Source organism: Anser cygnoides, chromosome 3, assembly GCF_040182565.1.
Source record: "Anser cygnoides isolate HZ-2024a breed goose chromosome 3, Taihu_goose_T2T_genome, whole genome shotgun sequence".
Classification (NCBI taxonomy): Eukaryota; Metazoa; Chordata; class Aves; order Anseriformes; family Anatidae; genus Anser; species Anser cygnoides.
The window spans coordinates 42,635,917-42,660,164 of NC_089875.1; the positions used below are offsets into that span (position 1 = coordinate 42,635,917).

Genomic DNA, 24,248 nt, shown 5'->3' on the forward strand with positions numbered 1-24,248 from the left:
CACTCCTTTTTTGCCTCCGAAGCATCCCACTGGAGTGAATGAAAGCGTCTGTGTTAGATTACTTGTTGGAATTTGCTAACATTTGGGGTAAACCATCTGACCTTGCTTTAGGAATTCAAGTTAAATACAATAACTTCAGGTTAATGCCTGAAAGCTCTAGGACTGTGTGTGCAGTGACCTCTAGCTTCCGGAAGCCATTTGTTAGTGCCAATTGTGAGAAATACTTGAAGGTTTTATCCAATGACATTTTCACCTTTCTGCTTCTCCATGCAGGCAGCTGCTATTTTCTGCTTGAAGAATTAAAATGCAGCTAACGTACAGTTTACCAAATTAGAACATGTGTCCTTTCAGCTGAAAGTAAACAACTCCTATCTCAAAGACCTTTTGTTCTTAGGTGACGACTTTAAGTTTGCCTTGCAGTTGCTGTAGTGATTAATCACAGAAGTGTAATTTAATAGTTCGGGAAGAGCAAGCGGAGAAGTCATTCTAAGAAATCACTTTGTGAGTAACTTAATTTTGGTCGAGGAGTGTTTGTGACGATTTATCACTGCCGTACGCGTTTCATGCAAGTCACTGATCATGTCGGTCAGATCAGAAGGAAGCTCCGCCGGTTAAAGCCCCATTCTGCCACGGGGGCAGTGAGCTCTGTTATTTTGCTGTCTTTCCCCAGTACTGAAGGACTTCCCGATTCTTTGCTTGAGGAATTTGACCCCGGTGGTGGAATTTGCCTCCTGCGTAGCGCCCCGCAGGGAGCTGTTTCCTCAGGCTGCAGAAGGTATCAGCACGCCTGACACGGTGGGGGGGCGCGATGGGAGCTGTGGGGCAGGGGTCTGGCGGAGGCAGGCAGGAGGTCTCTGCCGTGACAGAGCTGTGGGGTGGGAGAGGGGGTCCTCAGCAACCTGAGTAGCAACCCAAATTAGCAGCGGGGCGAACTAACCAGGTCCTTCGGGCTGGGAGCCGAGCTTTCGCGTACACCCATGTACGTACATTTGTGAGGGGGGCTGATGCTCCCGGCCGAGCCATGTGCCTGCTTGCGTGTAGGGTTGCCACCTGGCTGCTCTCCAGCTGGCAGGGCTGCCTTTACTCCACACAGACAGGGGCTGGTGACTCAGTTCAGCCTGCCTCTTCGTTATGTGGCAGAGCGTGGGGCCCCCACGACTGAGCTGAGGCAAGAGGCAGGCAGCCCTGGGGAGCAAACAGCCTTGCCCTTTGCTGTCCTGGGCCGCATCCTGGGGAATTGGCTTTCCCATGAGCCCAGTGACCCCTGAGCCCCACACAGCAGCAGGCATTGCTCGGCCTCTTGTCCACACCCCAGCCCCCCCAGCCTCTGCTGATCCTCGGTGCCAGAGCCAGGCACCGCTGGGCATTTGTTCTACCCTTGTCCTTGTGCTACCTCTGACGGGGGCACCGCTGCTCTGGGGAGGCTGGGAGAGGGCGGTGGAAAAAACGTGACTCACGGGGGTAATCCAAAACTGGGACGGGGTCATATGCTGGCGGCAGGTGGAGAGCGCTGACTTCCAAACCGAGGGGCATTTGGCTGGAGGTTACCAGCCCTGGCAAGAGAGAGGAGCGAGGCCCCAGCCGAGCAGCTGGGCTTGATGCAGAGAACACAGATGCCGGAGACAGGACTCGCCCCAGCTGGAGCTGCTTTTTCCTCTTGGCTGCTGCAGAGGCCAGCGCGGGAGGAGAGGCTGCAGGGCTTTGCTTGCCTTGCTGGGGAGATTGCCTCTGTGCTGCAGGTCTCCTGCGGGAGAGGAAGCCCCCACAGCAGGGCCAGTGACGTGGGGAGGGCAAGGAGAAGTGAAATGGTTCCTTCTTTGAGGCAGAGCTTGTAACTCCCTGCTCCCAGGATTGCCACCTTCCTTCCATTCATCTGCTGCAAACCCAGGGTTTCTCACCAGCAAGACGATCCATGGATCTTCCTTCAAAGCCCTGGCCCTTCCCTATTGTCAGCCCTGTGGCTCCTCTCTGTCTGCTGCTATCGCACACTTCTATATTTAACACAAGACTCCTGTCTTCTGCAGAGGGCATTTTCTGAGGTAAAGTTAAATACATGGCAAAACCTTCAGAAACAGAGCCTTGAAAACACAATTGCTCCATCCTCACTGCTTGTGTCATTATTCAGATAGATAGCTGAATGAAGGTCAGCTCTTGAATAGGTTTGAATTTTTATGATGCTGTGAATGAACTGTCTCCTAGTCCCAGAAAGCTGCAAGTTGAGGTCTTTTGTACTGCAGAGAGCTAGGCTTTGAAAAATCCCAGTGATGTTTGAATTCCTGAAGCTTCTGTCACACAGGAGTACAGCTTGCAGTCACTGAGGAGCTACAGCTGTAGAAGGTGGGTGCCAGCTTGCTCCTGAGCTGTGCACATCCTATCAGCATTCTGAGTGTGCTTCCTCCCCACCTGTAGGTGCAGTTTGACCCCTGCTGCCCATGCTCCCAGAGAAGGCAACAGGAACCTCGCTGCTGACCCTAGTGAACACTGCCGTAGGCCTCACAACACTGACAGCAATCTGCAAAGCACCATATAAGCTGCATTTTTATGTCTTCTTTCCATGTGTGGTCAGGATGACGAAGAAAGGCTGTAATTTTGACTGTCTGAAGCAAGCCGTCCTCAGAGGTTGTCACCGATTCGTCACACCATGTTCTTTCACCTGATCTAAGCATGCCAGCTTTTTTCAGGATGGTCTGAAATGGCTCACTGGAACTGCTAATTGGAGGACTAGACAATATCCCTGCTCCTATTTGTGTTGCAGCAATATTTCATTAAATTAGCACTGGATGCAACTCCGGCAAGCTAATGTACATCTATACCAATTTGCAAGGCTGTCTGCAGGTACTCCCCTTGGGACTGGATTCCACAGTGACTTAGTGTTAGTCATTGTTTCCCCATGACTCTGTGCTTTTTAAGCCAAATGCTCAATATTCTGGGCAGGTGTCATAGAGTGCAACTTGCTGCTGCTGCAAGCAGAGAAAGTCAGACTCAGCCCAAGGAAATACTGAGTTAGGAAGGTGTGGCTTTCTGATGGTTAGCACAGGTCCTCAGGCTGAAATCTGGAAGGCAGCATTGCCTCGGTTTTGCCCATCTCCTTTTCTCATGGAAGAGAAGGTGACTGCATGGCAGTAACTCGTGTATCCAGAGACCCAGCGCTGGGCATATCGCCTTTTGCTTTCAGAGTATAGTTTGAAACATGTCATCTCCAGGTGAGTCAACTCCTAAATAGCACAGAGAGGGTGACAGCTGCTACGGTCATATAGGAAATCTATGCCAGGCCTGAGCAGAAGGGCATTGTACATCCTTTTGTGATGCCGGAGTATTTAGAAACCCAAGCCTGTCTGCTCAGCCAACTGTTCATATTAAAAATATGTCTCGTCAGCTCGTGGTGTTTGTCCACACAAAGCAGAAGTTCTGCGTCCAGCTGTTTCTCCTAACGGAGGAAAGAAGTCTGGTTCACCTCAGCTGGTCAGCTCAGTCAAGACTAAAGTGCAGGGGAAATTCCATGAATAGCATGGAATTGGGTTAAAACGCTGTGCGCAGGGACTCGTTTGACATCCCAGATGTTTTTAATTGCTTTTGTAAAAATAAAATGAACCTTTAATACTTCATCAGTGTTATAAAAATCCTTTCTGTTTGTTTTTAACCAAGACTTGTGTTTGTCCTGGATGTTTTATTGGTCCGTGCTAATAGATATCAACAGTGCTATGATTCCCTCCATCAGTCTCTGAAATCCAGCTTGTCCTCCTGTGCCCTGACTTAGGAAATCTTCTGCTGGATACTTGGGCCAGAAAAAGGAGCAAGTGAATGTTCCCTTGCGTAGCTGCAGAATGTGGGCATAGTGAATGCTTGGAAGACCAAAGGGTAGACAGCCGTGCCTGATGGAAACACTAGCTATTTCTGGCTAGAACGTGCCTCATGTGAGAAGTGTATGCTGTATTTTTGGACACCTCTGAGGGCAAGTGAGTTCTCTTGAAGGTATGGATGGGAGCATGAGGCAGGGAGATTTCTGAACCGTAAGGACAACCACAAAGGATGTCTATGAAAATGCCTTGATGGGTCAAGGAAGGAATGTCAGGGAGGCATCTTGAGGCCTGCTGTTAGCTGTGGGTAATGAGCGTATCACAAGCAAGGTAATGTTTCTAATTGATTTCACTGAACAACAACAGTATGCGTTGAGTGTCACGTTCATGAGATGAGCTGATTCTCAATGAAATCTTTCAACAGAATGCCTGCAATAAATGTAAGTAGCACATAGATGATGGCACAAACAAAAGCAGATAAATAAGGACACCATGTAAGGCAGGTAAAACTGAATCAGGGCTGGACTTCAGGAGGACTCACAGGTTTCTGGCAGTATCGTATTGAAACGGGTATCTGCTGTGGGGAGAAAGGCCGTTAATCGTGCTGGTTGACATGGCTGTCCTAGTGTGGGGTGGGTGGTGGAAGGCTGTAGTGGAGCACTGTGCCAACAGGCGACCTGCCACTGCCACTTCCCTGCTCTCTGCACATCAGGTCTCTGGTGTTGGGAATGCACAGGGAGCCAGCCCAACCAGTATCCGCCTTCACAGACTCCTGCTGTTCACGAGTTCTCCAAATGAATGCTTCCTTTTCCTTTTTTTTTTTTTTTCATGTTTTGGGAAAAATTTAAAAGCCTCTGATAATTGATAATTCTTTTATTGAGGTCCCTGCTGTTACAGTTCCAATGGAAAAGAGGATGTCCCCTCCCCCAGACATAATGTTTTCACAGGATTCTATTTTCTACGCCAATAATGGTAACTCTTACCATGCATATTCTTCCAATTTTACCCTTCTGTTCTGGGACTTCCTTCAATACAGTAATACATTCCCCAGTCCCCATTAATTTCTGCAGATTCTTCCAGCAAAGAGTGGTGTTCAGATATCCATACTGGTTTTGGGTGTGTAGCAGATTTTGGGGTGGGAGCGTGAGTGAACAGCTGCCCTGATTTTAGGCACTGGCATGGGTGAGTGACAGCGAGAGGCAAGGCAGTGACTGCCCGTGCGGAGGACGTTACCTGAAGCTGTTTCCCAGGAGGTGGAGGGTAAGAGTCATCTGACCAAATGTAGACGTCTGTATCTGAGTATTCATCTCAGTTCCCTTTATAGTCAATGGAGAAAAATAAGCACTTCTAGTGTGTGATTCATCTGAGTCTAAAGGAGATGTACAAAGTAAATCAGATGATTCACACCCCAGACATGCCTACTTCTCTCCATTGAACATGAAGGGTGACTGGCTCAGATGTAGATCTCTAAAGCAGGGTGAGACAAATCCCACTCAAAGCATCGTGTTTGAAATGTCAGCCCAGGAAAACATGCAGGAATAGTGTCCTCCCAGCTAGGCACTGTGGAGGGAGTACCTCATGCACCTTTCCTACAGATTTTCTCTACACCTGCCATTATGAGAAGCATGTGCATTGTGGAAGAGATGCCACAAGGTGTGGGTTTTTGCTTTTTGTTTTTTTAATCCTCATTTTGCTGACCTCTTTTACAGGGAGATTAGGAGATTGCAGCAGGTTGGTAATGTGGAGGGGAGAAGAGAAGGTCTGTGGGTCTAACCCACTCAAGAAGTTTGCTGCAGAGGTGGCGAGCACGGTCTGCAGGTCAAGATTCAGCACTGTGGGAAAACAGTATGTTAAAGCTTGACATTGCCGTGCCACATGTCTCCTGTGCCTCACTGAGTGGGTCGGGGAGTATTAAACACCAGCCAGGCTAAAACAGCCTCCAATCTTTGTCCAGAGTGATGGAGAGGTTTCAGCTGGGAAGGGAGTTTAAATTCCCCTTGATTTTGTAGAAGAGCTTCCCCCCGCAGCCACACCGGGCTGAGTGCTGGTGACACCGTGCTCCGTGCCGGTTTCTGTCCAGCCTCGTGGAGCTCTTAAGCCCTGACCGTGCTGAGTCAGTTGCTTCTTGGCTGCCCTGATAAATCCTCCTGTTGACAGTGGTAAGCTATTGCAGTAAGCACAACAGGAATAACTAGGCCTGAAGTCAAGTTAGAGCAGAGACAGGCTTTAAAGACATAAACAGCCTCCTCTACTTGTTTCTGCCCAGTAACATCCTACGGTTACGTGCACTTCGGAGGGTTTTCTCCAAATGGGAATTTCCATCTGGCCGCGGCACTTTCAAGCCAGGGCCCTGCTGATGCTGGGTGTGGAAACCTGACAGCTCATGGGTTTCTCCTGCTGGATGGGTGTCAGTGTGGCTGCTCACCAGTGCTGGATGGAGGGCAGCATCCTGCCAAGGTGGTCCCAGCACCGGGAGGAGCATGCAGAGGGTCGGTGCAGATGTGCGGTGACACGGGGTGCAATGGACGTGGGACAGCGATGTTGAAACCACACCAACGTTAAAGGGACTCTGATTCTGTCACACAGTTGCTCTTGTTCCAAGGGGGAGTGAGGGGGCAGGATGTTTCCTGCAGTCAAGACATCAGATAATTAAAGGGGGAAAAAAAGAAAGAAGTGGTGCATGGAAGCAAGACGCTCTGAGATGCACTTTTATGAGTCTTTGTAATATTACACTTCCAAGACTGCCAGACATCAGTGACGGGTCCCTCATTTGCTTCCAAATATGCTGACTGTCAGAGCAGGATGCCAGGCTCTGTGCTGGCTCAGACCAGAAAGGATGATTTTGGAGGTCTTGTGCAGTTTAACTCTGTAGCAAGTCTACTTAATTGTGTGCAGGCCTTTGCTGGTGTATTTTATTGATTGTTATATGAGGCCAGGGAGGCTGTGATGGGACCTTTATAAACAAATAACAACAAAATGCTTGCGTTTCACATCGAAGCCTGATGCTTAACAGCTGAGGACCATACTGGAGACCTGCAGTGTGAAATGCTGCGGCGCTTGAGAGGTTAACAGGGACTCTGAGCACAAGGCCAGCAGCGTGGTTGCACAAAGGATCAGAACAGTGGCTCTTGCCTCAGCACCAAGTCCCCAAGAGGGCAAGAGCTGGAATACTGGAAAAACTAGACTGTTCCCTTCTTTCCCAATCGGTCCTGTGTAGCAATCACAGTGAAAGATTGGCATGTGACTCTCTTAACTGCTGGCCTAAGCTACTGCACTAGTGCCCTGGAAAGGGGCTTCCAGGGGTTTTGCAATGCCTGTACCTCTCCCCTGGATAGCCAGCAACTCTGTTGATCCACATTGCACATGGGACACGGAAGAAAAAGCCAAAACTGTGGTGCACATCTTCCATCTTGCGTGTGCCACTAGTGCTGCGAGACTTTGTGATCCTTCTGCTCCATTTGGGCAACTCTTAGAGAAAATGGCCTCACGACTTTTCAACGTTTAGATGCTCCTGATCTCTGCAAACACCTGCCGCCACTTGTTGATTGTGTTCACCTTTAATTTCTTTCCCACCGATTAGGTGGGCCTGATAAGGCTGAGAGTAATGTTGCAGTGACAGGAGTTGCACAACCAGTGAAGTGCATGTGATTGACATAATGTGGTATGAGGGAACCCTCAAAGGTTTCCATTAGTCCAGATCAGGAAGTTCCTCCTCACCCCCTCACTCAGAACAAAATAAGAAACGAGGAAAGGAAAAAAATAAAAATAAAAACCTCCCACATGCAAACCAAAGTATAAAGAACAAGTCAGGTTCACAAAGTTCAGTCCTTGAAAAAAAAAAAGGAAAAGAAAACACAGAAAAAAATACAGATTTATACTGATAAGCATATTTTTAATATGGTTGTTTTGGTCTTCACAAAAAGGAAAGAAGAGAGTACAATTGAGGTAATCTGGGGTATAGACTAATGCCAGGGGATTTCAACACTCTAAACACATGCTTTTTTAACCTTTCCCTCTTTCTCCAGCATATTCTTGGACCTTTTTTCTTCATCACAAAGCCATGGCACTTCCTGCTGCATTCCCTGTGATAAAGACATATGGATCTGGGAGAAATGAAGGGGAAGTGAAAGTAATGCAGGTAGATGAAATCACTGCTGAAGCCTGGGAGCGCATGGGGGGGGGAGAGTATTTTGTTACATAAAATCCGTGCTGGAGGAATGTGGCTTTTTTCCCCAGAAATGATTGCCTCATGTGATCAAGGCTTGTGAAAATGGGGGTTGACTGAATATTTACTTAACTACATGAACACCGAGATTAAATTTTGGAACATCTTGCTAACCCCTTGAGTAATGTTGACTTGTTCTCATTCCCTACCCTTTGGCTATTATCTGCTGTTTGGTGTCTCTTGTTTAATCTAGCTGGCTAATGGGTCATCTTTTAGTGTTACCTGACTCAGTAACATGGTTAAAAGCCTGCAGAGTGTGTCAATACAAGCAGAACAGAAATGGGTGGCCAGCAGGACCGAACAGGAGGGACTGGTTACAGAGACATTCAAGTTCATCAGATAGCAAACTGTCCAGTTGCCTTCCAGCTCTCCTGTAAGGGGTGTTTTATTTGTTTATTTTGATTAATTTTTAAGCCGCACCCATAAAACCCCATTGCTTTGGTCAGAAAGCATTTGGTTAAAACTGCTGCTGGAGCAGGTACATGTTATTCATATGACTTTGGATGCATGACTAAGTATTTTCAGAAGTACTGCCTGACTGGAGGTGCCTCCATTTCTGAACTCTGTGCTTGAGCCGCTTGGAAGACATTTCAGAAAAATTGTCCCCAGACTGATTCCTATAGCATTTAGTAAGATGAGCAAACACTCAGTTCTCTGCGATTGCGTTGTAAGCTTGCAAAACTGGGTCCTTAGTCTTGCTGTGTTCCTGATTTCTTCCATCTGTAATGATATATTTGCCCTCTACTGATGGAAGTCAAGAAGTTTTAGTCAGTAATACTTAAAGTACTGGGAAACCCAACCAAAAATTATCACTAAAGTGAAATGCATTGGCTGTCTTCAAATACTACTTTTTTTTCTTTTTTTTTTCTTTTTTTTTTAAATATATATATATATTATTTTTTTGCCAGTGAACAGCTTTAGAAAAGCCTGTCTGATTTTCAGCTGGAATTAAAATTCCATATGTGCTATATTAACTGGTTAATTGTGTCGTTCATTTTACAGCCTTCCTCTGAATGGCCTGACTGAAATGAATGGATTTTAATCTCAAGGGGGAAAAAATAGAAGGAATTAAATGCTTAAAGGTTTGTTCTTTTTCAGCACATGCATTTTGCAACATAGGTTACACTTTTAAAATAAACGTACAACGTCTTTCCTGGAATTATAAACTGTCCACTTTTGCAGTTTGACAATCCCTGCCAGGATGTGGTGGCTGTGTATGTGACTGCCGGGTAGTTCAGTGGGCAATTTGCTGTTTCAAGGGAGCAAAGGAAGGCAGTGAAGGTAGAGGAGGTGAGGAAAGGACGAGGGAAAGTGTTCTAACTTACAGTCTTACTAGTTTGGTCATTAAAGTGTATTCAGTCATTCATTAAAGCTTATTCGTGAAATTAATTATTCATTAAAGCACTTTGGGGGGGCGTGGGGGTGTGGAGAGAGCTGAACAGCACCAGTCATTATTTACACTAGCAATTTCATCATGGAGTGAGATTACGGGGCCAGATTCTTCTCTGCATTTCAGCAGCTGGGTTTCACTGACATCATGGAGCATCTACCGATTTAGACTAATCTGTGGCAGAATAGAGTACAGCCCATACTGCTCCTCTAACAGGATGCCTTGGGCAGTTTCTTTGCCGTTTTATTGCTGGCTAGGTTTCGGGATGCTTTACAAATGGATAAAAAATTAAAGAACTATGACAAATGGATCTTCTCACAGCGTGAGGTTCGACTGAATCATTCCATGACTCTGTGATTCCATTGAGATAGTTAGGAGGAGATGGATGTGAAAAGCATTCACATTAATAATTAGTAGCTCATTTTAAGGCTTTTTGTTTGTTTATTTATTTATTTATTTATATTTCCTACTATCCTGTCAATTTTTAAATAAACCGCTTTGATTTTCAGTCCTCACATAAAAGGTTCAGGGTGACAGCAGGGGACAGGGAGGGATCACACCAAAGCTCTTATTTTGTTAATATGATATACAGTGTATGAGAGCACAGTAGTCAGTAATGGGAAAGGACTAGTAAATCACTGAATTTGTGCCTTTGCTAAGAGAAGTGTGTTAGGTAATGATCATCCTTCTTCATAGCAGCACTTCCCAGCTGTGATTTTTCATTGAAGCTCATGGATGGAGCAGCACACATGCAGCTGGATGGGTGACTTAACACCTAGCAGTTGATGTACACAACTGCCCGGGGCCTCTCTGCCTAGGGGCAAACGGCATGCCCTTGGGATTTTAGGCAGAATTTCTAGAACTCATTCCCACTGGCATTGCTTGTCTGACAAATCCTACATTGTGATTGGGGTCCTCACTGTAAGGCTGAGATGCAGAATATTCTTTTCTATACTAATGAACAAGTAGATCAGGAGTCAGCTTTTAAGGCTTTCCGTGTCTGTACCCTGATTCTGCAAGTGCTGCACTGTAGGTGGGGCGGGACTGGCTCGAAGCAAAGCCGTGGCACAGCTGCTCCGTGGGTCCTTGACTTTACCCATTGCCGGTGTCCCCTGAAGGACTTGGCACTAGGATCTGGCACCAATCACATGGTGATTGAGGATGTGGGAAGGTACTGCTCCAAAACCCTACTAAACCAGGTGAATGACACGAACTTGAGCTTTTGTTGGTTCTTTTCCTTTACTTCCTTAAAAAGCTCCTACACCGTGACCTTGGACTCTCCTTGTTGTGCAGGGTGATGATGCAAGTCCCAGGGAAAGAGCCATGTGGAAAATCTGCAGCTCACAGTCATGGGGCCAGGTCCTCTGATGACAGGGAGCGTGGAGTTAGTGGACTTATTCTAGCTGGCAATCTGACCTATTGAATTTCCAGTTCCTTTTGTGGGAATAACTCAGTGCATGATTTGATCTGAATTTCTGGGGCAGGGCAAGCCAGGAAGATTTCAGGCTTCTAATTGGCATTAGAATGTCTTTAGAAATTCAGCCTCTGCCATTTTATCTTCTGATCATCTTTCAGGCTGCACAGCTGTCTCTTGCTTTGACTCCTGCACAAAGCCCACAGTCTCAGTTCCCCCAGCCCTTCCCTGGTTCATTGTTTGGGGCTTGCCCTAGCTGCCTGGTGCACCCCCAAGAAGAGCTGGCAATTTCCTTCTGGGGTGGGCTGCGTGAGCTGCAGGAGAGGAGCTAGCTCTGCTTGAAAGTAGGGGGGCTCCTTACCACTGTGCACTCCCAGGAGAGAAGGGAAGGAGAGAAGCTATGGGCCAGCAACCAGCGTTGGCTCCCTATTTCTCTTTCAGGTTCACATTTGGTGTGGACACTGAATGTGGTGGCAAAACAGACTAAGTATATGTCATGAGCAGCTGTGAAGACTGAAAAAAAAAAGAAGAAAAAAAAAGAAGAGACACAACCCCACGCTTTCCCTGAACACAGAGGTATGGAGAAAACATCATGGGTTCACACTGCCTTTCTGTCCCAAAGCTGCAGAAAATGAAAGAGGAAGCATCAACAATAGCTCTGTTAGCCATTCTTTTGAGTCACATGAGAAATCTAACACATTGCCATGGGGCTGGGTAAACAGGAAGCCGAAATAAGCCCATTCACACTGCTAGCTGAACTTGGCAGTGGCTCCCATGTGCTTCTGCAGCATCTGGATATATACCAACTGCAGACTGGAAGAACCCCATGCAAAATCCTAGAAATGTCTCAGAAGCATTTCCAGTCCTCAGAAAAAAAAATGACACATTCAGGAGGTATCTGCCCCACAGTTGTGTAATCAAGAATCTGGAGAAACAATAGGTTGGTATGCTGCCAAACTACATGGAAAATGGCTGACTCATGGGAGTAGGAGATCTTAAAACCTGAAGTAATTAGTGGTAGATTCGTAAGTGAGAAAAAAAGGGCAATGAGACTGCTGAAAGAAAATCTGTCCTCATTGCTGGTAAACTACAGGTGTGTCTAAAGCTGCTGCAAAGGCACCCAGCCAAAAACCGAGCAGCAGTGGGGTGGGCATAGCCGGGTAGAACTGATAAGCGTAAAACCTCATCAAAAGCAAAAGCATAAATATGAAGCAGGGGACGTCAGGGAAGACCTTTGGTGCTGTGAGAAAAATGTGCACAGCGTAGGAAAGTTTGCACGGTGATGACATTAATATGGTGCAAAAGGGCAAAAATAAAACTCTCCGCTACGTGCCAAGAGACAGCAGTAGCACGCCATCAGGGGAATGAATGCTAGGAAGACAGTAGGACATTACTAAGTGTGCTAGGCTGCAAAGGCTTCCTCAGAACTACGCCAGAGACGGAAAGGAATGATAACCATGCAAAGCTGAATTAAAGCAATGCAATGTCTCCGTGCCATTAGGCAGAGTAAATTGCAAGTCAAATCAGTGTTGCTGGCAGCACCAAATCCTCTGCTTTCAGCTGTACCCAGCGAATTCATCACCACATAAGGGCTCTAAGTTTGAAGCAAACAATTCATGCAGTCAATGTAAGCAGAACAAATTAAAAATAAAAATATGCAGAGCTAGCAATATTCACTAGCATCCCTGTAATGAAGCCATTAGGACGCGTATCAGGAGGTGTTTGAAGGGGAGGATGTCTTCCAGGCATACAATTGCCTTCATCTATTTCCATCTTTACAACTCATGCCTCCAGGAATAACTACAGCATTAAAGGAAATAGAAAAAATAATTGGAGCAATAGAAGGAATGGAAAAGTAAGGCATCTTTCCTAATGTCACGGGCTACCACAAGTCACATAGGCAGTATGGGTGCTGCTGAGAAGCCAGGCAACCTACCCCTTCCCAAGGACAGAAGTGACTTCAACAGGCACTAAAAGAGTGTTCAGCTGAGCGCTTACAGGTGAGGAAAGGCCCAGCTTGACAAGAACAAATATATCCATGATGCAGAGAATATTGTCAAAAACTGTTGGATAAAGAAAGAAACTACCCCCCGACACACACATCCAAGAAAAGAAAAGAGGCAGATGGCTGAGAGCACTGCAGGGATCAGATGTGAGGTGGGAAAGCACCGGCGCTGTCAGCAAGATGTATTAAAAGGGCTCTGAGGGATCAGCGTAAAGGCCCAGAAGCTAAAGGCTCCTGGGGATGGAGGCAGAGATCGTGTGGCAGAAGCTGTGATCCATCACGAACCCGTCTTCCTCTGTCAGTTAGAAAGAGTCAGGGAACAGATCTAAAGCTGAATAAAGCCATAATGGCGTTGGGATTGTTTGCACTACCTTGTGTGAGACGTCTGGTGATCTCCCCAGGGCTGGGACTGACCCCAGCAGCCTAGAACAATACAACCAATTCCCACTCTCAGAGGCACAGAATCCATCTGGAGTCTGTTGGGATCTGTAACTTATCCGACAACATTTCTTCCACAGTTTTCATATACGTGTCCTTGACATAGCTCCTGAACGAACATGCAATATGGACAACTGGTATCATCGCAGGATGCAGCTATCACACATGTGAAAGGGTAGACAAAGAATTATCCCACCTTTAATAAAGAGGCAGATATGTAACACATTGCTAATGAGGCATGCTATGCTGAAGAAAAAGACAGGTTCTCCTTGCTGACCTGTATCTCGAGTTCAGTACCTCCTGCAAAACGCAGAGATACATCCAAACAGAGAAGATAAATCTTTCAATATTATCTACAAGTGGAAAGTGTCATCAGATGATGAATAAGAAACCACTTGAGCAGAGAGTGATCATAAACTATTGGCGAGCATTTGAGGTTGCTGCTGGAAGCCCCACGTCAGCTTCAGCACATGCCTCTGGAATATTCACGCTACATTTTTAGGTATCCAAAACCAAGGAAAAGGCTATTATGGATATAGCTGCCACTGTACACAGCCCAAAAATGCAGCAGCTCAATGTAGGCCTGACAGAAACAATATAAAGACACAGAAAGCCCCAGTCAAGCCAAGCTCACCACTTGAAGGATTTGGAAGAAATCCAGGATCAAATCATGTGGTCACTTAGTTTCTCTATCTGAAGGCCAGAAAGCAGGGGAAAATGTACCTTTTTTCAAGAGTATTGGATCTTTTGAGACAGGCTGAATGCACAGGAAAACATAACACCCAGACTGCAGGGAATTGATACGTTCTTTGTGAATTGCCCAGCTCTTGTCTGGGTCTGGCCTGTCTACAGAGAGCCAGTAACACTCTGTCTTGGTCAAATACGACAGAGGCTGTCCACAGCCTAATGGTCTGTTGTGGCCTGTATGGGGCAACTAGCAAAGAAGCAGTGGGAACACACTGCCTTCCCCACTGTCCGTGGGGAGAATAGGAATGCCTCTTCTCCCCCCAGATCTGGTTACTGTGGGCTGCCGCTCAGACTGCTGGTCACTGGATGCGTTTAAAGCATTGAGTTACTGTGTCAGGGAGAGCATCACATGCAGTGGGAATACAGATCTATTTGCTTGCAAGCCATCCTCAGATTCACTCACTTGAATCATCACCACAGCATCGCCACCAAATGGCAAAGTCAAATCAGCACTTAGCATTCTTGAAATTTTCCTAATGCCGACGGACATGAAGAAAATACACAGCATATCTGTTCTTGAACACAGAAACAATTGCACAGAAAGCCCAGCTCAGTCTGCTTACATCTTCTGACGCCTTGAGCACTGGCATCATTAATGTGGCTATCGGTGATGAAAGGAATCACAGACAAACAGAAGAAGCAAGTGAAAGCCAAAGCCTCCTATAAGTGATGAAATAAAGACCTCCCAGAACTACCACCGGGAGAAAGCGTTTTTATCGGACTGTTTCCTCTGGACATACCATGTTCTGGGATGGAAACTATTTTCTTGATATCTTTGCTCCCAAAAGAAATGAAAAATAAAAGATGTATGTTATTTATATAATGAGACAGGTGCTAGGCATGTCCAATGGTACACATCAGGTTGGCACTGCAGCTTTCCCTGCCTGCTGCAAAGGGCAGGATGGGTGACTTACCTGGCTGTCGTGGGAGGCCTCGGAAGTGCTCTGTATAAATGCATGTAAATGTGCGCTTTTACGTCTCTGAAGGGTGTAGAAGGTGGTGTACCAATGGCAATCTCTTCAGGCATGAGCAAAGGGCATCCACCAGCTACTACCACTAGGTCTGCAAAAAGTACCGACCAAAATAAGCCCACTTGGAGTAGCTCAGATGTGTGCTCCCATGGAAAAATGACAGGACAGCCACTAATCAGAAAAGGGCCTAAGCTCCTATCAGCTTTATTTTCAGCCTGCTGCAATAAAATAGTCTCAGTTGTTTGAGAACTATTTGGAGACTGAGTTTTTATGGGCCTTCTGCTAAGGCCAAGGAGTGCTTGAGGTGCTTGTGGGATGGCAGATTTAGGTGCCAGAACTGCAGATAGGAAGCGGTGCATCACACTGACACTGCTGCTGTGCCTCCTCTCTTACTACGCTTCTTTGGAACAAGACATGCAGGCATTCCCCATTGCCTACATTTCTGTCCAGGTATTTCTGAAGCCTATTCTAATCACTGAAAGTACCTCCTAAATTGCAGCAACACCCTGCACTGCTGCTGGTTTTTGTAAGAGTTGATCTGCTACGCAGAAAATTCAGGATGCTACTGATCTGGATCATCTCTCAGCTGTTTAATATCTATCTTGATATGCCACAAGCAAGGCACCGAAGTTAGAGAGAGATAATGTTTAGAGAATGAAGCAGATAAAAGAAGATGTCAGCCCCCCAACGTACATCTCTTAGGATTACAGCAGACATATTCCTGGCTTCTCGGTTGTCACTGGGAGGAAGCTGCTTCAGATAGGGAGCTCTGCAGGGGCTTGTCACTCACGGAGGAAATATGGTCTGCAAGTGTAATGTCTTTTCCCTCTGCTACAGCTTTCGGTAATGCAGGTATGATCATCAGCTACCAGCTGAACAATAAATCAAAATGCTTGGAAAAAAAAAAAGACAAAATGCAGTCCATCCTCAACAACTGTTAGGCACAGAATAAAAGCAGCCACCAGCATGTGTATTAGTTAAGTAATTTTGTACTGTCACTGATGTCAATTGGCTTTAAAACGAAGCCTAAGATTTAGAATATATAATTAGAATATATAGATACACCACTTAGAATATATTTGTCTTTACCATGTAAGTCAAAATCAGTCTTACATGACACCATCTAAGTTTTTAGACACGACATGCATGGCCTAAACAATTCTGGTCCTATTTTTGTTTTAAGCACTGCATTATGAATAATGACAGGGGCTTCCTTGAAGGGCTCATATCCATAGCTGGAGAAAATGCACAGCACTCCTTTCACACTGTGGTCTGCTTCCACCATCTGCTGGATTTTCTCTGTTATTGCATTATTGCAGGAATTAAAATTCAGAGATTTTTTTATTATTATTATTTTTATTTTTTAAGGACATGATTACTTATTTTAATCTTATTTTTCCCTCATTTCTCAGGTCTGATATGCTACTAACAAAGTCCCGAATGAATGGCTGAGTGAGAAAGTATTGCTAAGTTTTAATGAAATGTCGTATCTTACCAAAATTATGGCCAGCTATGAAGGTATTTTTTTAGAGAAAGGAAAGGTTTAGTCTGTTGTCATGAGTATAAAAAAAAATAATCATCTGTAGGTATTTTTCTTTCATAGATATATATATATTATATATAACATTTTACAGACAGAAGTCGGTTGAGCTCTGTTTCTAAATGACTCTTTCTTAAGTCTGTATTACTCCACACCAGCATGAACAGGATTTTGGCTTGGACTTCACAGCATAAGCAGTGACTAACCAAGCATCTCTTACATTTTTATGAGAGTGATGCACACATGAACAGCTACACAAACATTCCTTTTCTTAAGGGTCCAGGATGAACTTGCCTCAATGGTGTTTAGGTGAGGAAAGTATTTATTTAATATAAACTGCGTACATATACATAAACATACATATATGTTTATACATTTATTTATACATAAAATTATCAAGAGATGAGAAATGCTAAATTCCTCTTCCATACACAGCCACCCATGCGCACATCCCAACACTATTTTTAGGCTCGTTTTTCAGAGTAGCAGCACATTTTAGTCCAGAATATGGAACTAGTTCAGTGTCAAAATTCAGTGTCAAAAGTGATGCATCAGCACTGGTGTTCAGGACAGTTTGATACATGAGGGGCTCTATCAGAAAAAGGAAAGAAGAAACATGGGTTTCAGCCCAGTAATGACACTGAGTCTAGAGCAGACTTACTACAGATTGCCTGAGAACATGCTTGCAGAGCTAACCAAAAGGCAGGCGTTTCCTCTGTGGCTTTTGTTTTCAACATGTTTTTGTGAGGAAAAAATCTACACCAGGATCTGTAAAAAAAAACATTTTTTTTTAAAGCACAGCTGGTGCAGAACTGTCAGAGATCTCTAGGGTGGGCTTACAAACATAACTCCAATGTGATTATGTATTATAAAATTGTTTTCCCACTAAAAAAAAAAAAAAAAAAAACAGGGAGATCTCCAAAGAACTGCAAAGCTTTGCTCAGCATTTATTTATGCAGTAATTTCAATGGAAACCAGAAGGAAACTAGGCTAAGGTTAAACGCTTCTGGAAAATGCCATCTCCATTTTCCTTTTTTCTTTTTTTCTTTTTACAATACAGTGCTATGCCTCTACAGTGGGAATTTTCAAGATTTATGTGACACTGAATAAAAAAATAGAACTAATTAGCTATCATGGCAGGATGTGGAGGGGGAAGAAAAGATTTTAAGGTCAAGATTCTCAAAGATGGATAGTTATTTTGGATGCCTCCATTTTTGGGCAGCTACTGGAAGAGAGCCATACTTTCAGAAGTACATTCAGCTCCCGAATGCTGGGTCCCATTACAGTGTTTCTACTGTCCAAATACTGATGACTAGTTATTTGGGTTTTCAAGTTGTGTAATTATTGTGGTACATCTTCCTGAGTGTAAAAACGTAGTAAAAAATGCCTCGGTAGTGTGCTTTGAGGCTTCACACATTACTGTCTATAAAATGCTTTGAATGGACTCTAATGGAGGACCTCTTGGATGGGTAGAAGACCACCAGCATCACTCTTTACATGCCCAAGATTTAAGGGATGAAGTAAAGAAGAAATGTTGTGGCAACAAGCTAAATGCCTCTTTTTTATTATTCCTGTATATAGGACAGGAAAAATTAGACCTGCAAGGCCAAGTTCAAAAATAAAACAAAACCCACTGCCTTTATAAGGAGGTTGTAAAAGAGTTGTATTTCTACAAATGAGCTGATCTGGGGGTTTCTCCTTTGATCCCGCTATCTTTAAAGCTCATTGCAAAAACTGAAGAGATTGTAGCCTCTTGGAAAAGCTTTTACGGCATCAAATGAGAGCCCTCCTCTGACTTTGAAGATATCCTGCAATCAATTAAGAAGGCCCTAAATGATGTTGGAGTGAGTCAGGAGTTTTGCAGAATAACTGGCAAGCTTCCACTTAGAGAGAATCACTGGGAATATGAGAAAACAGAGAGGATTAGCCATCCCCATTAAAGACAACAGCATTAGGAGCTGCTTTCAAAACACCAGAGCTTCTTCTTGCCTAATGCTTTCAAAGTTGCTGTTCTCAGCTAAACCGATGAGTTGTTCTGTCTTTATTTTTAGTATGGAAAATTCAAAATAGACTTAAAAAAAAGTTCTCTGAAGTCAAATGCGCAATTCAAAATGTGAAGACTACATCTTGAAACAAGTGCCTATTGCCTTTTCCTTGTGAGGTTAGTTAAGCCTAACCTAAAATACTATGGAAGATGAGGGAGGATATTTAAAAACCTTTTTCCTTTGCTTTATGGTGATGTAAAGGACTGTTGGAGATGGAAGGCAGCAGTGGTGTGGGTCTTTTACGCCCAAACTTCCCACTGATGAAATAAACCTGCTTTCAACCAGTGCCTGACCAATTTCTCCACTAATCTGAAAATCTAAAATAACTTCTGTGTATGTAGCAGGCTATGTCTGTGCTCCCAGAAGGGATAGCAGATTTGCTTTAGCTCACCACAGAAAAGCTATTCGCCCATGCTGCATCTTCTTAAGCCAAGGCCCTAAAAATCTCTTCATACCACGTATTTGGAAAAGATAAGACTTTGCAAACCTTCACCTCTGCAAAGAAAAAATACCTAGGAGTTGGAAGCAAAGTGGAAGCTTCCTCCCTCCCTCCCTGTGCCCTCCCCTTCCTCCTTCTTTCTTCCTTCCCCAGAATAAACTGGCATTTTGCTCTGTTCTCACTGAACTAAGTGAGAACTATATTGGTTTTTGTGATTTGGTTATATCTGGGATTGTTTTAATCTGCCTTCCTGTAGTAAGGCTCTACTCCCAGTAATATCACCAGGCATTTAAAAAGACTAAAGGCTCCCAGGGTTGCAGCTGGTAGATATTCATACAGGAGTCACAGAGTATTTTCCCCACTACCACAGATCCTCTTATCTGGTTCATTATCAATAGAATCCCCTGTACACTAAAATCCAGAACAGCAAAATACTCAGGCGTGTACTTAGAATAAGCTCATGTTTACATGATTTGCTGGATGAAGACCTGGAGACAAAGGCTGTCACAGAGAAACTATGCGGTGCCATATGGACATTTTCTCAATTGTCACATTTCTTCCACATCTATACATACTTCCTGGGCTGAAATCTGGAGAAGGATGGATTATGTACATTTTAACAGCCCTTTTACTTCTCTATTGAGCCAATAGTAAAATCTATTTAAGCTTTACCATCTGGCTCAGAGTCCTAGCAAAGGGGAGAGGTTGAGAATGAACGGTGTAGCCTACAGCTGAATGGAAAGTGCTAAACTTTATTTTTAATAAAAATAAAAAATAAAAAATAAATAGGGCCAACAAATGGGAAAGCGGGTTGTGACTGGGCAAATTTTTGATTCCAGTCTGTACAGCAAATGATCTTCAGCTATGTGAAGCAGATAAAAAACAACTGCAGATTTCAGCAGTGCCCTGTCAAGTAGGTTAGCAAAATAAGGACAGATGGCAAAGGATTACATCTAATTCTTTCTCCTAATTCATCTTTTCCAGACCATTCCACTGCATTCAGTATAACTAGAGATTTACCAGCTTAACTTCCTCCCTATAGCTCCTAGTGACAATCCACATAGCACAGATTTGTGAATTCCCATCACCGGGAACGTTCAATTGGACTCAACTGCTTTTCACCCGCTGCCTTTAAAAGTGCTTCTGAGAGAAGGATGTTTAGTGTTGGAACAGCAACTTTATTTTTATAGCAAACATCCTAAAAAGCACACAGATAGCAGTGTGTTTCTGACAAATGTAGTCATCCTGCTCAAAGAACGACTTCAGACTGAACATCTCTTACCTTGGTGTGGGTAAAGTCACTGCGCAATACTACCACTGCTGTCCTAAAGATACCTTTCTGTTTCCTTTTGTTGTGTATTATCTGTTTTATCAGGTACCTTCTGACCATTCTTCCTTCATGCTCCTTTTCTTGCTAGAACAGATAATAAAGGTAGCTGTGCAGCACAGCCCAGATAAAGCTGAAAGCATGCGGTCCATCACTGAGTGCAAGAGGGCCGGTTCTGCAGGCACAGCTTCTCATTACCTGCCTCATTCTGCTCTTCCTCCTTCCCCACTCAAATATTTAAAACTATTTTTTGAAAATTCTCAGGGTTTTTCAATGTCTCTGATTTCAAATGCTTGGCTTGAGATACACTTCCAGGTGACAATAGCTCCTTATAAAGTCAGTGGGGAACTGCCAGTATTCGGCACCTTCCTCATCAGAGTTCAGGGTGTCCTGAAAGCAATGGGGAAGGAAGATCCAGAATACAGCCTGTGCTGCCTCTCTGCCTCTCCTAATTGCTTTTACACCTTCCTCTGTACTAGCACCTCTTGAAAATTACAGATCTGGTCTCTCTTTTAGATAGCCCTTTTGATTTTCTGTGCATTTATCATTCTTCTCTTTGAGTTTCTTACTTTCACTAGTTGAAAATCCAGGAAATGGCAGCTATCTTCTTCTCCTATACTTTTTCTTTTCCTTTCCTTTCTGTTTCTCCACGGTCACATACTTTCTGTTCTCCAGAAAATAAACTGGAAGGCACTTGTCAGTGACAACAGCACCACCTGCTGTTCTGCAGAGATTAGGAAGCCTTCACTCATGTTTCTGAATGAAACCCACTGCATGTTATGAACTGTGCAGAATTACCTGGAAATGTGCAGGTGATGGTACAAGGCTATCTTTCTTCACGAGAAGGGAGATATTTTATGTGATCCAAAACCACCATCAAAACTAAACTTTTTAAAAGACATCTGCGTGGCCTTGCTCTAATAATCTATCATGGTGGCTCAGCTCAGCAGTGGCTTTCCAGAATTGTACATGGGGATTTCCAAAACTTTTAAATAACTCTCTGTAGTTTATACTGTAATTTTGTCCGTGACCCTTTTCCAATATAACTGAGTGCTGGAATGGTCATCACTGGACTGTTCCTCACACAGAATTGCCCGACTGTGTGATTACAGGGGAAATATTTACATCAGAACAAGGATCCAGTTGACTAAAAGAGTGTGCACTTAACCAGGGCACTGATTTTTTAACTAGGGGCATGAGGAAGGAACCTTAGTCCTCTTGTATTGCTAAAGAGGTGTAGCATTACAAATTACTGAAAAAAAAAAAAAAAAAAAGGATAAAAAAAATACTGAAATCCAGTAAACTATAGTTGTTAAACATGTGAGTTGTAAAATCAGCCTGAGCTTGGTCAGCTAGGTGCCATGTGCTGGAAACCCTAATTCATCATCAAAGGCAATGTTACACAGTTCAGATATGAATCAACACTAATATGCATTTCTCATCTCTGTCCTGCCTCCCAGAGGCTGAGTAATAGTATTAAATGGCACGGACAATCCACTTAAGGGAGAGGAGAGTGCAGTAAGCCCTTCATCTGTTACCGGGTGTTGAGAAGCATTTTGTGGCCTACAGATAGTAGCGGCCTGTGACAAGGACACGTCCAGACTGGCCCTTTATTTCAGGACTGGCTGCTGCCGTTGTGGACCAGTTTTGATGTTTCAGGTAATACCTCTCAGTCCCAGGTTTCCAAAGCAGACTAATCTGAATGAGGGTGGATATCTCATGTGGCAGGGGTAAAGAAAAGAGCTGCAGGCTGTCCTGTTTAGAAAACAAACAGCACAACAAAATACAACCCACCAACAAACAGATGAAAACCAACCAAAGTATTTCAGCCTTTGATCTAGGCAATATGCTCAGGCTGGAGGGCACCTGGATAGGTCAGGAACTACAGAACATCTTCTAAATAGAAGTGCAGAGGGATCGGCAGGGGTGGGATGCTCTGAGTGCCGGGGTTGGTACATTAAGTGAAAAGGGTTGAAGGGTGAAAAGGGTTTGGGATCCCAGAGGTGCCTGCAACTGGCAGGCTGGGGCCCAGGAGCAGGGCTGTCTTGGGAATAAGGGTGGGAAGGAATAGGATTAGGAAGTGGGGAAAACAGAACGGGACATGGTGTTTGGTGAGGTAGGGCTACGTGTTGGGAGTATAGAGCTGGAAGGCACAAATTCAGGGTTCTGAGCATTAAGGAGCGTGGTGTGGGGGTGTGAATGCTGTGGCTCTTGCCACCTGAAAATTACAAAATGCTGCTTCTTGGAAGAGGATTTTGGACAATCCCCAACATACAGCAGAATTATCAAGCTGTGGAAAAGTCATCATGTTCACGGACTGTCTACTGATGTATAAAATTTGTGGAACCTTCTCTTGGCATGTGGCAGAACCACCACTACTGTTACGGTTGTTAACATACTGCTAATAGTGAGTGTAAGGCTTGCTACATATGTATCGACTAGCTTGTTGGGTACTAAAGAGTGCCTTTCTGCTGCGTTCAGCACCAGCCAAGAAGGGAAAAACATTTCCTTTTGACGATCCCTAGTGTTCCTTTTTTTTCTCTGAACTCCATAACCACCTTTCTGTTTTTTTTTTTTCCCTTTATCTTTCTGCATCACATTCTGTGCTCAGATGCTCCCCCCGTCTATAATCTCCCACGGGCATAATTTCTCACCCACTTCTTTTTGTCTGATAAAATGATCTGTAGTAAACCAGTCCGAATTTAAATGCTGATGTTTAAGTTGATGTAATAGGACTTTAAAATTGGCACCCCATTGTCATAAAAATAATAGCAAGGCTGAAATCAGGCAATAATGGAGACCAGCAAAGCACCCAGTATTTTATTGTATTGATTACTACGTGTTGTACAGACCTTTAATGCTTCATTCAGTTAAGTCCTACAGGTGCCTGGAAGACAAGATAGATTGTAAGATTGTAATAAAGAAATGTCCCCTTTTCAGGACTTATTCAGACCTGCTGAAAGAAACACCCACAATTCATCTTGACTGCGTGCTGTAAGTAAGAAATGAAGAATTTCTGAAGAAAGATATCAAAGCAACTGGAAGAGCAGACAAAATGTATTATGGCATGAAAGAGATTTCAGCTGCAAGCATCGTATTTAGTAATTTAATGTATTCTGTCATTCCTCCTCTGAAAAAAATGTTTTTGTGTGTGTGAAACAAAGCACTATGTTTTACTTTACATTTAAGTAAATGTATGAATTTGAGTTGTTCTCTTAAGCTTTTTCTGGATTATGTATTTTATACGTAACTAAACATGCAGAATGTGAAGGCAAACAGAAACCACGTTAACTAGCAGGTCTAAAATATCTCCTTTTCCCCTTCTTTTTCTGGAATTTATCTCTTAGGCAGTCAGTCACACTATAGGTCCCTTGCAATAACAAGCTTCAGCTCTTTTGCAGTCAGTAGACTCTCAAAGATCACAAATTTCAAAAATGTATCGGGGAAGTGGGTAGCCAGGGAAAGGAGAGAGACTATACTTGTGTGATTCAGAGAAAAAGATCAAGTGGGAGCTCACAGGGAAAACTTCAAGAGGCCTTTCTTTTTCATTAGACGCCTGAGAAGTTAGCCATGGTAACTCCCATATCCATCAGAAACTATGCTTTCCTAGTGCTGCTGTGCAGGGAATTTGCTGTCCTTCGCTTTCACAGGACCAGAAGGTTCCACATTTGCCTCTCTCTGTGACATCTTCCTGGAGAGCGGTCTGTGACCATTTTCGAGGTGCTAATTTCTATCTTTTTTTTTCACAGGCCTTGTGGATCCTGTGTAGTGAATTTACACCCCCTGGAAATCAGCCTGCTTTGTCCCTTTTGGCTACATTGGTCCCCACACCAGCTGCTTGCAGCTAAGGAGCTAACGGCATGGTCAGCGCCCTGGAACACCTCCTACACAGATGCAGGGCACTCAGGTA

At 44.2% G+C, this 24,248-nt stretch overlaps 1 long non-coding RNA gene across 2 annotated transcripts; it reads left to right on the plus strand.

Annotated features, from left to right (window-relative positions):
- The first annotated feature begins 512 nt into the window (after window positions 1-512).
- LOC125180034 (uncharacterized) lies at window positions 513-23,555 on the plus strand. 2 transcript variants are annotated; one of them, XR_007158254.2, is made up of 4 exons: window positions 513-775; window positions 7,823-7,935; window positions 9,025-9,104; window positions 23,279-23,555. It is a non-coding gene; the product is annotated as an uncharacterized lncRNA (long non-coding RNA). The 2 variants fall into 2 exon arrangements; XR_010830283.1 differs by lacking the exon at window positions 9,025-9,104.
- The last annotated feature ends 693 nt before the right edge of the window (window positions 23,556-24,248 follow it).